The following is a 14,848-nucleotide window of genomic DNA, read 5'->3' as shown; positions in this document are numbered from 1 at the left end:
ATATACTCATTGTTTAATACTTGTATATTTTTGCCAAATTACCTTTGATGAATGCTTTAGAACAGCAACCTCCACCCCACCAGGCCATGAGCTACTAATTGTCTCTGCAGTGCTAGGAACCAGGCGGCACAGCATGAGGTGAGTAGCCAGTGAGCTAGCATTGTCACATAGGCTCCTCTGTCACATCAGTGGCAGCATTTGATTCTCATAGGAATGTGAACCTGTTATGAACTGTGCATGGGAGGGATCTAGGTTGCACGCTCCTTGTGAGAATCAAACTAGTGTGTGATGATCTAAGGTGGAAATCTTTCATCCCCAAATCATACCCTATCCACCCTGTGAAAAAATTGTCTTCCACAAAACTGATCCTTGGTGCCAAAAAGATTAGGAACCACTGCTTTATAAACATTTGTACTTCATAAAGTGTTGTATTGCTTAATTCACCAGCATTTAGCATTATAATTGTGATGTATTTATTGATTTCATAGGTCAGATACAGCTCATTGTCTTCACTGAATACTACTAAACAGTAATCAATTATATTTCTCTGTTGTAAAATGTTATTTGCTTGTCTTTTTGTACGTTTATGCTTTTCTTGTCAATGGGTAGGCTGTAGCAAACCTTAGTCATATTTTCTTATATTTTGACACTTTTGTTTTTTACAACTACTTTGATGTCAGAAAAAAAGTTATAGACTTTAATGCATTCGTCTTTCTTTTTATATCTGTACTTTAAAAGTGACATCTATATGTTATTCACTTTTTTGTTCTACCTTTTAAACCACCTCATAGCAAATTCCCTTTAAGGATATCTAAAACAACCACTGTAAGAACTATTAACTGTGCCATATAATACATAAAATGTCTCTGTAAAAATGTATTTAAATATGTATTTGAGTGTAGTATTACATAAAATGTTTTGACATACTGCACATATTTATCATATATAAGTAAAAGGAAAATAAATATTAAATCTATCCCTAAAGAATTCACATTATTCTTCATTTTCTCTTGATGAGATTGAAAGCTGTTACAACTTACTTATACAACAGTGTGGCGATTGAAAGGAAACTATAATATACATATTCTTAATCAAAATTTACTGCTTCTAAGAATTAATGAATAAAATGATGAATAATTATGCAAACTCTTTTATAGTTTACTGTATTTTTTATTTTTTATTTTTGTGGGTACATAATAGATGTATATATTTATGGGGTACACAAGATATTTTGGTACAGGTATGCAATGAATAATAACCACATCAGGGGTAATTGGGTATTCATTCCCTCAGGAATTTATCCTTTGTGTTATATACAATTTGATTTTACTCTTTTAGTTATTTTAAAGTGTACAATTAAATTATTATTACTATAGTCCCCCTGTTGTGCTATCAAATACTAGGTCTTATTCATTCTTTCTATTTATTTTTGAATTCATTAACCATCCCCTACTGCTGCACCCCCATACCCAAACTCCCCACTACCCTTCCTAGCCTCTGTTCACCATCCTTCTACTTTCCGTTCTCCATGAGTTCAATTGTTTTGATTTTTAGGCTCCACAAGTAAATGAGAACACGAAATGTCTGTCTTTCTCTGCCTGCCTTATTTCATTTAACATAACTACCTCCAGTTACATCCATGTTCTTTCAAATGACAGAATCTCATTCTTTTTCGTATATATCTATAGCTGGACGTTCAGAAAAATAGAGTTTTCTAAGAGAAAATTGAATCACAGCATATAGCAACAATCACTCCTAGCTTGTTGTAACTTTGTCAAACACTAAATAGATACCTAGAGAGAATTTCCAGTTTCTCAGAGGATGTGGCCAAGCAAGCCTAAAATCTGTATAAAAATAAGCTAAAACACCATGTTGTTTTAATTACTATAGCTTTGTAGTACATTTTGAAATCAGGTAGTGTGATGCCTCCAGATTTGTTTCTTTTGTTATTTATTCTTCTTGGCTAATCAGTGTCTTTTGTGGTTCTATATGAACTTTAGGAATTTTGATGAGGATTGTATTGAATCTACAGATCATTTTGGTTTGTACCAATATTTTAACAATATTATTTCTTCCAATGCAAGAATACAGGATATCTTTCTATTTATTTGTGTCATTTTAAATTTCTTTTATCAATGTTTTAAAATTTTCTGTATACAGATTTCTTATCTCCTTTGTTAAATTTACACCTAGATGTTTGTTGTTGTTGTTGCTTTTTTATTTTCTTTTTGAGATGGAGTTTCGCTCCTGTTGCCCAGGCTGGAGTGCAGTGGTGAAATTTCTGCCCACTGCAACTTCCACCTCCCGGGTTCAAGCAATTCTCTTCCCTCAGCCTCCTAAGTAGCTCAGATAACAGGTGCCCACCACCAGCCGGCTAATTATTTTGTATTTTTGTAGTAGAGATGGGGTTTCACCATGTTGGTCAAGCTGGTCTCCAACTCCTTACCTCAGATAATCCACCCACCTTGGCCTCCCAATGTGTTGGGGTTACAGGTGTGTGCCACCGTACCTGGCAAAGTATTTTTTTATACCTGTATCATAACATCACACTGTACCCCATACATATATACATTTATTATTTGTTGATAAAATAAAAATTAAAAAAAAATTATTGTGTAAACAAAAAACCTAAAATGTAGACTTCAAATTAACAAGTGGTGATTTAAAAATCTTTCATTTATTTCTTAAATACAAAAATGCAGTTTCTTAAGAAAAAAGATATAATGAATTATGGGGAACATGAGGGCTTCTGTTTATCTGATTATGTCAAAGACCTTTAATTTTTAGAAATTTTCAATATGTGATGAACTAAACCAGAATCAAATTTTACTTTTTGCTAATAACTCTCCCCAAAAAATAACCATCTACAGTTTTATTATACACTTCTATTTCCTATTAGCTGTTTTACTTCAATGTTACAGGATAAACCGTATCCTCCCAAAATGAGTATGTTGAAGTCCCACCCCACAGTAACTCGGAATGCAACCATATTTGGAGATAAATTCTTAAAGAAGTAATTCTGTTAAAATAAAGCCCCTAGGGTAAAAGCCTAATCCAAGATGCTAGGGGGAGAGCCTAATCCAAGATGACTGGCCTCCTTTATAAGAAGAGGAAGAAATACTGAGAGGGCCTACACCCAGGGATGATCACGTGAAGAGGCAGCAAAAGAGTGGCCATCTTCAAGCCAAGTAGAGAGATTTCAAAAGAGCCCAACCCTGCCAAACGCTGATCTCTGACTTCCAGCCTCCAGAGCTGGGATGAAAATAAATTTCTGTCGCTAAAGCCACCAGTCTGTGGTACGTTGTGATGGCAGCCCTAGCAAATGGATATACTCACAAATGAAGATAAAACGTACTTAAGGGAACTTGTTCTTACATGTGCCATAAAATGTGATATTGGCCTAAAAACTTTTTACAGTATATTAAATTTAATTTTAGAGTAATAGTTCATCAAGTGTGGTCTCTAGAGAATCAGCATCAGCATCAACTGGAAACTTTTTAGAAATGCAAATATTTGAGCTCCAAGGCGCTACTGACTCAGCAATTGGAAATGGAGGGAGGAATCTGTTTCAGCCAGCCATTCTAGGTGATCTGATACACCTTAAAGTTTGAGAACCCTGTGTTTCAAATGCACTGAACTAGAGCTCAGCTGAGTGCCATTTATGAGTGAGGCAGCCCAGGTGTAAGGAAACAGGAAAGGTCTGATACTGTGGCAAACTAGGGAAGGCATCTCCACTGGGGTCAGGGCCAGCCAACTGGCTGGTTAGTGTGGAATGGGACACAGTTTCTGGAAATGGATTTTTAGGAGGATAATTGCTGACTTTTAAATACTGGCAGCCAATTCTATTCATTGTTGGAAAACCAAATAAAACATGCTCGTGGGACAGTTTTATCCTGTGTGACTTCCCATTAATAATAATTACAATAATAATAGACATTTTTGGAAGAGGGTAGGGTAATACAATTTTTATTTCCCCTTTTTTGCCTGTAAAAATTTGAGCTACTAGATTCCAAGAGAAAGAGGAGAAATTTAAACATTTGCTTTTTTTTTTTTTTTCTCATACTCATGGTGATTTTTACGTGTGTTGGAATAGAAATTTAAATATATCATATGCATACAATTCCTCACTCTACAAATGTACAGTTTTAAACTTTACACTATTTTGGTTCAGCGTTCTCATGATCCCAGGCAAGGCTTTGGTTTGGCTCTTTTACAAACAAGGCAGGCATATTTTTAATAGCATGTCTCAGGTCAACCGCAGTCTGTTTTCAGAGCTCAGATGCTCCAGGTGGCATTCCCACTGCCATCTGTGACTTGTATATGGGGATTTAAAGATGGAGATATGCTGACTGGGACAGTTTCTCCACTGCTGACCATCTGCCACAGGTGCTGGAAACAGGGCTGGTGGTATTCAATCTTCAGAGGAAAGGATGAATTCGCTGGCATCAGTGTTTAAATGTTACTTTCTATTGCTGGACCTAAGCTAGGTTTTTGGATGCTGTTGTTTACTTCTTTGAGGGGAATTTTGGCACCATTTAAAAATGAATGCAGAGAGGGAATAAAGATTATTAAGTTCTTGATGATTATAAAGTAGGAACATTTACAAGTGCCCTCCAAAACTAGTCTCTTCTCACCCTACACCTTGATTCCTGCTGCTGGACTACTGCTGACAAGTTGCACATAATGTGTTCTGTTAGTAATGCTCTCTTAAACCCTGATCTATTTTGGAAGTGCATGAGCCGAAGTTGCTTCATGTTAAGGATTTAAAAGTGCAGATATCAATTAAACCTATAAAAATAATTGATAGGATCTCTAAATATTTTAACTAGACTGCTTCTGCTCTATAATTTACTAAAACCAGTTAAATCAGATATCTGGTTTCTCATTTGTATAATTTGTATACAAATTCATGCAATGAGGACCTAGATATCTATTGAATTTTTCTTTATATTTTAATTGATAAATTCTATTTAGGAACAACCTTAAATAAATTAAAGTAGTCATTTGGGAAAGAATTATAACCTTTATGGTAAAGATTTAAATACTAGCTTGGAGAGCTAGATTGAAGACTTGTGTTATTTTGAGAATCACAAACAAAAAATATGCCAGAGTTAGAATTCAACCTCTTTCCTGTCTTTATCCAAGTGATAATAATAAGAATCTTTCCCACCACAATTAAGTTATACATTCCTAAACACCCAGATTCCACAAGGTTCAAATAATTATAGGTGAATTATGACTTTCTTATCTCATGCTCAAATTCATAAACAGGCACACAACTCTAACAGCTACTCTTACCTAGAAGAGAACTCACTCTCTTTGAATGGTTTACTATTTTTCTCCTCTTCCAAACCCAGTAGCCTTTTAAACTACAGTACCTTCACCTTAATTTCTTCACAGTCGTCATACTTAGCTTTTGATTATCTTGTTCAGCTTTCAGCAAGTCTACTATACATGAGGGTGAGGATAAAATTACCATGCAGAGCACGGACTAGATGAGATGAAAAACCATCTCTCGACAGCACGTCATAGAAGAAGTGTGTAAGAAAATTAAACATTTTGCTTTGAAGATTGACCGCATATTTCCCGTGGGCTTTTAGCCTGTAAGAAATTGGCTCCTTCTATGACATTTGCTTTATTTGCGAAGTTTCTGCCTTTCTCCCAACTTCCGTTAAGCTGAGATTAGCTTAAGTCAAAACCCAAAGAGAAGTGAATTGAGTTAGACCTCCAAAAGAGTTGAAATTGGAGAATGTATATAGGTAAGTTTAAATAATCTCACCCTATATTATTAAGGGACATATCCCAAATCTTCTTCAGGTAAGACCTTAGAGATTTGGAAACTTAGTAGTTTAACATCAGATCTGCATCTGCATAGACATATGATGAGTTTTCACAAGGACGTACACTTTCTGTGAGTGGCCCCAATGTTTTTTTTTAAAGAAAAGAGGCTCTTTTTCAAGCCAGAACCATGGAGGGAAGAGGAGGAGGGGGAGGGGGAGGGGGAGGGGGAAAGAGGTTCCTGTTGTGCCAGAAACCCTTAAGAAAAAGTGAAGGAATTTCTCAGAGCTGAAGAGCAAGTGCCTGTTAAAGAAGTTTGCCCAAAAGATGCTTCGAAAGGCAAGGAGGAAGCCTATCTATGAAAAAGCAAAGCACTACCACAAGGAATACAGGCAGATGTACAGAACTGAAATTAGAATGGCAAGAATGGCAAGGAAAGCTGGCCACTTCCATGTACCTGCAGAACCCAAATTGGCGTTTGTCATCAGGATCAGGGGTATCAACGGTGTGAGCCCAAAAGTCCGAAAGGTGTTGTAGCCTCTTTGCCTTTGTCAAATCTTCAATGGAAACTTTGTGAAGCTCAACAAGGCTTTAATTAACATGCTGAGGATTGTAGAGCTATATATTACATTGGGGTAGCCAAATCTGAAGTCAGTAAATGAATTAATAATTTACAAACATGGTTATGGCAAAATCAAAAAGAAGAAAATTGCTTTGACAGATGAGGCTTTGATTGCTCGATCTCTTGGTAAACATGGAATCATCTGCATGGAGGATCTGATTCATGAGATCTATGCTGTTGGATATCCCTTCAAAAAAGCAAATAACTTCCTGTGGCCCTTCAAATTATCTTCTCCACGAGGCAGAATGAAGAAAAAGACCACCTATTTTGTAGAAGGTGGAGATGCTGGCAACAGGGAGGATCAGATCAACAGTCTTATTAGAAGAATGAACTAAGGTGTCTACTGTGATTATTTTTCTAAGCTGGTCAGTTAATAAACAGTGCCTCCTCTCAAACTGAAAAAGAAAAAAGGAAAAAAAAGAAAAATTAGATATATTGTAGTATAATACCATAGCTATAACACATAAATGTGTGTTTTATCTTGACTTTTTTTCTTTTTCTTTTTTTTTTTTACCAATTTCCATCCAGATACAAGACAGAACTACATAATCAAAATAAATAATTTAGACATCATGTTTCAACTTACTTAAAGAAAAGAAATCTCCATTCCTGCATTTTTTTCTCATGAATGCTGATTCTGACTTAGGTCAAGCCTACTTTTATAAAAACAGAGTTTTTAACAAAACATCATCATGTAATATAATGTTTTTGATTTAGATTCACCAACTATTTATTATGCTGAATCTTGAAGGCATAATTACTATATGATCTTCAAACCCAAATATCACCTAGTAAATTCTCACTGTGGCTCTCAGATAGACTTGTCTTAACAGTGGAATGGAACTGGTCTCGTTATGTTGGATATCTTGAACAAAATGATATAATTTATATTATGGGTTACATTACTATATTAGTCATTTAAATATTCTGCTTCTAGAGACTAGACATTAATCTTAAATTCCATCTATTTTTATAAACTAAATTTTAAATATGCCTAAAGTCATCTTCGTCTAGATCTATACAGTTTGTTATATTATCAGATGAAAATGCATAAATTAGTAAAATCTCAACAACCACATAAACTACACACAATATGATTCATCCAGCATTGCATTTCCCTAATGACTATCATTTCCAATTTTTTTTCCTTTCACATCAAACGTCACCAAAAACACACAAGAAGCAAAAACACACAAGGCATCTAAAACCTAAGTTAATAATTATCATATAAAGGCATGTTTGGTTATATCAAAAACAATATATAGAATATTGTAGCAATCTGTAGTGAAGTGATTATCTGTGTGAAGCCGTTAGCTTACACCCTTCACCTTATTATCAATCCTGTGTTCCTTAAGGCCATGAAGACAACCATCATATAAGAATATGCCTCCACATCCACTCACCTTACGCCTTACTGCCTTCTCCTCATCTTTCTTAGGTCCACCCATCTACACATTGCTTTCATTCTCAGAGCCCTCCATCAAGTTATGATAATGAAATTAAGGGCTTAAAGTCTGGGCGTGGTGGTTCATCCCTGTAATCCCAGAACTTCGGGAGGCTGAGTTGGTTGGATCATCTGAGGTCAGGAGTTTGAGACCAGCCTGGCCAACATGGTGAAACCCCATTTCTACTAAAAATACAAAAATCAGCTGGGCATGGAGGCATGTGCCTATAATTCCAGCTACTTGGGAGGGCGAGGCAGGAGAATCATTTGAACCAAGGAGGCAGAGTTTGCAGAGAGCTGAGATCGCACCACTGCACTCCAGCCTGGGCAATGATAGCGGAACTCTATCTCAAAAAAAAAAAAAAAAAAAAAAAAAANAAAAAAAAAAAAAAAAAAAAAAAAAAAAAAAAAAAAAAAAAAAAAAAAAAAAAAAAAAAAAAAAAAAAAAAAAAAAAAAAAAAGAAAAGAAAAGAATAACTTAGTCTACTTATTTGCAGTTTATTTTTATTTTGCACTAGACATTTCTTTAATATTTACAGTAATGATGAGAGTAAAGGCCAAGAAGAAAAACTGGTCCTTATTTATCATCCCCAAAACACTCTAGATTGACCATTGTTGAGATTCAAGGGTTCTGAATAGGAAAATAGTCTCTAATCAGCAGAAACACATGCTACATATTTTAAACTTTCACATCTCAGGCAGCAAAAAGATCCCTTAGGTATCGCTACCCCCAACTTAGGGGCGCTTAAATAGATCTTCAGTGTTTAATTCTCAGAAAAAAGTTACAAGACCTTTATGCATCATATGTTTTTTTTTTTTTTTTTTTCTGCTTAAAATCTATGATCTTCAAGTACAGGTTTTCGATGTCCCTTTAAATAGTCTTTTTGAAACGTGTCAGTTTATGACTATTATGACTTCTCTGCACTCAGGTCATGAAGTTTCATCTTTCCAATTTAAGAATCATTTGGGTATGCTCAAATAAGATTTGGAAATGGTCCATGGTTTACAAGTATAAAAAAAATGATGTTTTCAGGTGGCACCCTCACTTTTTAGCTTCTTTCAATGCAGTTTTCATAGAAGGAAAATTTGAGTTTATAAATTGTGAGCCTTAGGCTTTTTGTAACCAGAAAACTATGCACACACTTCCCTTTGTACACATTCCTCCTTCATTAGGCATTCTACTTACATTCTAGATTATAAAGCCAGATGGAAACATTATTTGCTATTTCAATTAATAGCAAATTACATTCATCTACATTACATTTCAATTAATAGCAAATAACATTCACCTCTGTGCTCATTTCCATTTATTTTTATCTACCTTACTCCCTTAAATTCTGAATCTTGGTTCCCAGAGGTATTTGTCCTTTGATGTGTTAACATGACTAAGCCACATTCCCCAGTTGTTCCACCAAATACTAGTTGAGTTATTTCTGTGAACATAATTTTTGGATGTGATTAAAATGTATAATCAATTGACTTTAAATAAGAAAAATTGTCCTAACTACCAGAGGTCTTGTTTCAGTTGAAAGATCTCAACAGCCGATCTGAGACTTTCCTAGTTAAGGAGAAATATAATCTGTAGACATCAGCTTCAACTCATGCCCAAGAATTCTAGTCTATCCTTCCTAAGGCCTGCACTAAAAATTCTTGACTCACCATCCCTCACAAATATGTAAGCCAATTTCTTGTAATAGAAAACTAATATAGCATTTCAGTAACAAAGAAAAGAAAAAAAAGTTTTAACCAATCAAGTAGAACTTCTTTACTTCATAAAGTTTTTCACATGAGAGAAAATAAGAAATATACTCTTGGTACTCAAATTTCTAATAGTTCATATTACTGTTTTAAGAAATCACCACAACATTTGATGCTAAAAAGCAATACAAATTTACTGTCTTCCAGTTTTGGCATTCAGAAACTCAAATGCATCTTTCTAAGCTAAATATCAGGGTATATGCAAGACTGAATTCTCTCTGTGCCTGTAGGAAAATCCATTTTCTTATGTTTCCCAGCTATTAGAGGCTGCTTGGAGTCCATGGCTTATTGCACCTTCCTGTGTCTTCAAAACTAGCAGAGCAGAATCTCCAAATCTCTCTCTGCCTATTTCTTTTTCTCTCCTTTTTCCACTTATAGGGACACTTATGATTACATGAAGCCCACCCAGAAAATCCAGGATAATCTTCCCATCTCAAAGTTAGTTGGTTAGCAAACTGTCACCTTACTCCTTATTCCCCTTTGCAATATAACATATTATATTCAGAGGTTCCTGACACTACAATACACACATCTTTGGGAAGCGGCCATTATTGTTCCTATCACACCATCTATGGCACTTGCAGCCTTATTACTAAATTTGCATTGTTTCATGCTCTTGTCTGCCTTGAGCCTTTTAAGAAAGCATCCTCTGTTGATGTAAATATAAATGCCTTAATCCAATGTCCAGATTTTATTTGTCTGTTTATTTATTTTATCTTTTATTCAACCCTTGCCAAGTGGTGACTACACGCAAGCTCATACTCTGGTGAGTCTACCAGTTTAATACTGGCTTGGAGATTCATCTGATTTTTTCTTTAATTATATCTCTGACTTTATTAAGTCTATGACACTCTGCAAATTCTGTCATAAAAATTGACCCAGTGATTTTTATTTTTCTCTTTTTCACTTCCTTCCCCATTTTAAAAAACTACTATTCATTCTTTACGTATGTGTACCATGTCCATCCTAGAAAGCACCCTTTGGATGCAGGTCACTTTCTTTTCTCCTCTCTAGTTTTCTTAAAAATTATATAAATGTACTTACTTAGTCCAACTTTAAAAGTTTTTTTATTTATACTTCAACTGTAATTTTGCTGAAATTGTTAAAGTTATGGTCTTATAGTGCAATAACAAAAATACCATCACCTGGGTAGCTTACAAACACAGAAATTTACTTCTCACTGTTCTATATGCAGAAAATTCAATATCAAGGCACCAGAAGTTTTGGTGTCTGGTAAAGACCTATTTCCTGGTTCACGGACAGCACCTTTCTGCTATGTCCTTACATGATGGGATAGGCAAGTATATTCCCTTGCACCTATTTAATAAGGACACTAATCCCAGGACCCAATTCCATGAAGTAATTACCTTACAAAGGCCCTGTCTCCTAATATCATTACCTGAGGGATTAGATGTTCAACATATGAATTTTGGGACAACACAAACATTTGGAGCATAACATTTTTTCCAAAAAACCAAGATGAGAGAAAGCAAGACTGAAAAGAAATACACACTTAGAAAATTCTGAGTAATTTACATATTTGTTGGTATCCAACAATTTCTACGGATGTTCAGATGTACATCAGCTATATGTATTCCCTTGAAGCCCAAGAGGACATCTAACTAACGGGTCCTCATAAACAAAACAAGCAATGAGACACTTAAAAAAAAATAGAAAGAAAAATGGACTAGAATTTGACTTCTATTCCTGGCTTTTTTTTTTTTTAGGCAAATTATTTTCCTTTTTTTTTTTTTTTTTCACATCACTGGGAAAAGAGAGTATCTGTCTCATGATACCTGTCAGTTGATTTTTTTTTAATGTTGACTAATTTGGAGCATGTTGCCCCTGTTTACTTCAGAGCATTGTTTTGAGGTCTCATAGGACCAGATATTTTAAAGTATTATCTATTTACATGAATATAACAGATGATCTAATGATAATGTATGTAATTATCTTTAGAAATAACAATCACTATGAATGATAATCAGATGTTTAAAATTTACTTTAGAATCTTCATTAAACTAAATTTTATAAGGACCCATTTAAATATATGCCAAATTAAATCTCTGAGATATTGTGACTCTGAACACATTTTGGAAATACACATTCAGAAATAATCCACATACTTATTATTGACTGAATATAGGTGCCTTAAAATACCAGGAATTTTTAAAAGTTAATCTGATTTTATTTTCCTGCGTGTAGGAGCAGTGATGTTTTGAAAAATGTTTGCACCACCGCTTGTTCTCACTCAGGCGGATGTTGAACAATGAGAACACGTGGATTCAGGAGAAGAGCATCAGACACTGGGGGCAGTTGAGGGCGGGGCTAACAGAGGGACAGCTGAGGGTGGGGAGGGATAACATGGGGAGAAACGCAGGATATAGTCAAAGGGGGAATAGAAGCAGCAAACCACATGGTTATGTATGCACCTATGCAACAACCCTGCATGACCTGCACATGTACCCCAGAACCTAAAAAAAAAGGTAAAAAAAAGGGAAAAATGTTTGCACTTTCAAATTGTAAAGAAATAGCTAGTACTTCTCTTTTCAGGTTTGACATTTATCATAGTCTTTTTATGTATGGCCTTTATCCATTCATTTCATTAAAATAAAATCATGTAAATATAAACCTGTTTTTATGCAGGATGTAAATTCTTAAGCAGGTTGTAATTTTCTATGCTTTGGAAAGGGAATTTGACATAAATTAAAGCTTCTGTAAATATCCATTGGGTAATTACCTTCATCATTGTCTGCCTTCTAATACGGACGCTCCTTAACTTACAACAAAGTTATGTCCTGATAAACACATTATAAATTAAAAATATGAGAGATCAAAAATGTGTTTAATACCCCTAACCTACTGAACATCATAGGTTTACCAAGCCTATCTTAAATATGCTCAGAACACTGACATTAGCCTAAAGTTGAGCAAAATCATCTCAAAGTTGAATACCTCATGTAATTTACTGAATACTCTATTGAAGTATGATTTCTGCTGAATGCTTATCGTATTCATACCATCATAAAGTCCAGAAATCGTTAAGTTGGGGACCATCTGTACTAGTACTCAGGAAGAAGACTAACAGCTAAGATTTCATTTTATATAACCTAACATCCAATATGAACTTCTGAGTCTTTAGGTAGCTTCTGAAAATGCACTAAATTGTGACTATTGAATGTCACCAGATGCTATTTGATTTCTTGAGTTCTTTCATCCATGTGACTCTGTGTATTTGGACAAATATAATAAAACATTTGACATTTACTACAAATTTCCAGAGACATTATAAATGTGAAGTAAAATAAGAAAAGATTTTCTAGATTATATTATGATTTTGTTTTTGTTAAAACTAAAAGTAAGAAAGAGTGTGTTTAAAAAATGGTTGAGTGAAATAAACTAAATTTCCTTCAATGTATGTCCCTGTAGGTTTACTTGGACAGGTTTAAGATAACAACTGAAACAAGATAGCAGAAATAAGGTGTATAAATAAATAGCACTAAATTAAAAGACTTATTCATAGGAATTAATTTTGAATGCTAACTAAGATATAAGATGTAGTTAAATTTTGAAACTAATTTTTAAACATTTTAATTTAATATGTAATCCATATAACTAAAAATTTCAAAGTTGATATGACAATTTTTTTTTAGATGGTGTCTCACTCTGTCACCTTGGCTAGAGTGCAGTCGTGCTATGTCAGTTCACTACGACCTCCACCTCCTTGGTACAAGCAATTCTTGGGCCTCAGCCTTCTGGATAGCCGGGATTACAGGTGCTCACCACCATGTCCGGCTAATTTTTTAAAACTTTTTTAATAGAGACGGGCTTTTGCCATGTTGGACATGCTGGTCTCAAACTCCTGGCTTGAAGGGATCCACCTCCCAAAGTTCTGGGATTACAGGCGTGAGCCACCTCACCTGGCTGATGACAAAATTTTGATTTATTTTCTAAAAAAAAATTTATTTGATGTCATCAAGAAAAGTGTTTATTTCCTGGAAGAGCAATTTTAGTTTGTATATGATTCAAATACATTGCTTTCCCATGTGTTTCTGATACTGCCTTAATAACAATCCCTAAATTAATATTTACTGCTTTTAAAAATAATGTAAAATTTAGAAATGTTTGGGTCATTAGCAATTTAGAGTTTTATTTGGGTAAAGGTGTGTTTGATGCTAAAGTAGTATTTATTGATTGCTGAAAACAGTACTACACGAAATAACAACTAGATATTTCTTAGATATTGTAGCTATCTTGTCTCTTTTCCTGAAAACGAAAATCAGAGATGGGACCCCATCTTTTCTGAATCTTTATCTAGTTATTATATTACAGTTTCTTTCAACTGTCCACAAGGTTACTTATGATTTCAATAGTACATATACTTCTCCCATGATTTTAGTAAATTGTGGAATTTTGTTATTAATTTTACTATGTTTTTGTGTTAACTTTCAGGCAGAGTTTAATGAGATGGAATTTTTGTCTCTTAGGGACTATGTGCTCAATACCATCCAAAAACATAGACAACACTAACATTTTCTTTCTGCTTTTTCTAATATGTTGACAAATTTAACTGCACAACTATAATCTATTCATTTATTATGTCAGCAAATGTCTATTTACTTTTTATAATATGCATCCTCAGTCATTTTGTCACAAAGATCACAGTCTGTGATCTAGTCTGTCCTAGCCATAGGAAACAGTAGGAGAAAAAGACAAACTCCTTGCTTGCGTGAAGTTCTTATTCCAGAGGAATGAATATATAAACAAATACATAAACACATTTTTGCCTTTATCTCAGGCCACTGGCCTCCATGGCCACTGCCTTATAAGAAAAACTTGATGTTCATAGATTCCTGTCATGAAAATAAGCCCATTCTCTGCTAAGAATGTTGCTTTGGTTATATGAAACCATGCAATATACATGAAACGTTATTCTACTACAAGTTTGAACGTTGGGATCATAGCGTAGCTTAAGGTACTTTCTCAGAATGATCTTCCCTATTTTCCAATCCAGAGTAGCGACACTAAAAACTTCTTTCAACTTTCTTACATATCGACTTTTAATTTTCTTCAGAGCACTTAACACTAATTTTTCATGTATATATAAGATATAGAAATTAATTTCTATGTACATGTATTTATTGGGTTTGTAATATGTATATTTAATTATGTTTCAAAGTGTGTGTATTTATTTTCTTATTCAGAAATTTGCTTGTTTTTCTATTTATGTCCCATGTACCATAAGC

General features: G+C 34.4%; 1 pseudogene; it reads left to right on the top strand.

The window, feature by feature from the left end:
- Positions 1 to 6,760, top strand: part of LOC108301493 — a 9,577-nt pseudogene extending 2,817 nt beyond the window's left edge.
- The last annotated feature ends 8,088 nt before the right edge of the window (positions 6,761 to 14,848 follow it).

Source organism: Cebus imitator, unplaced genomic scaffold (genome assembly GCF_001604975.1).
Source record: "Cebus imitator isolate Cc_AM_T3 unplaced genomic scaffold, Cebus_imitator-1.0 Scaffold35, whole genome shotgun sequence".
In the NCBI taxonomy this organism is placed as follows: Eukaryota; Metazoa; Chordata; class Mammalia; order Primates; family Cebidae; genus Cebus; species Cebus imitator.
This window is presented reverse-complemented; position numbering and strand designations above follow the sequence as displayed.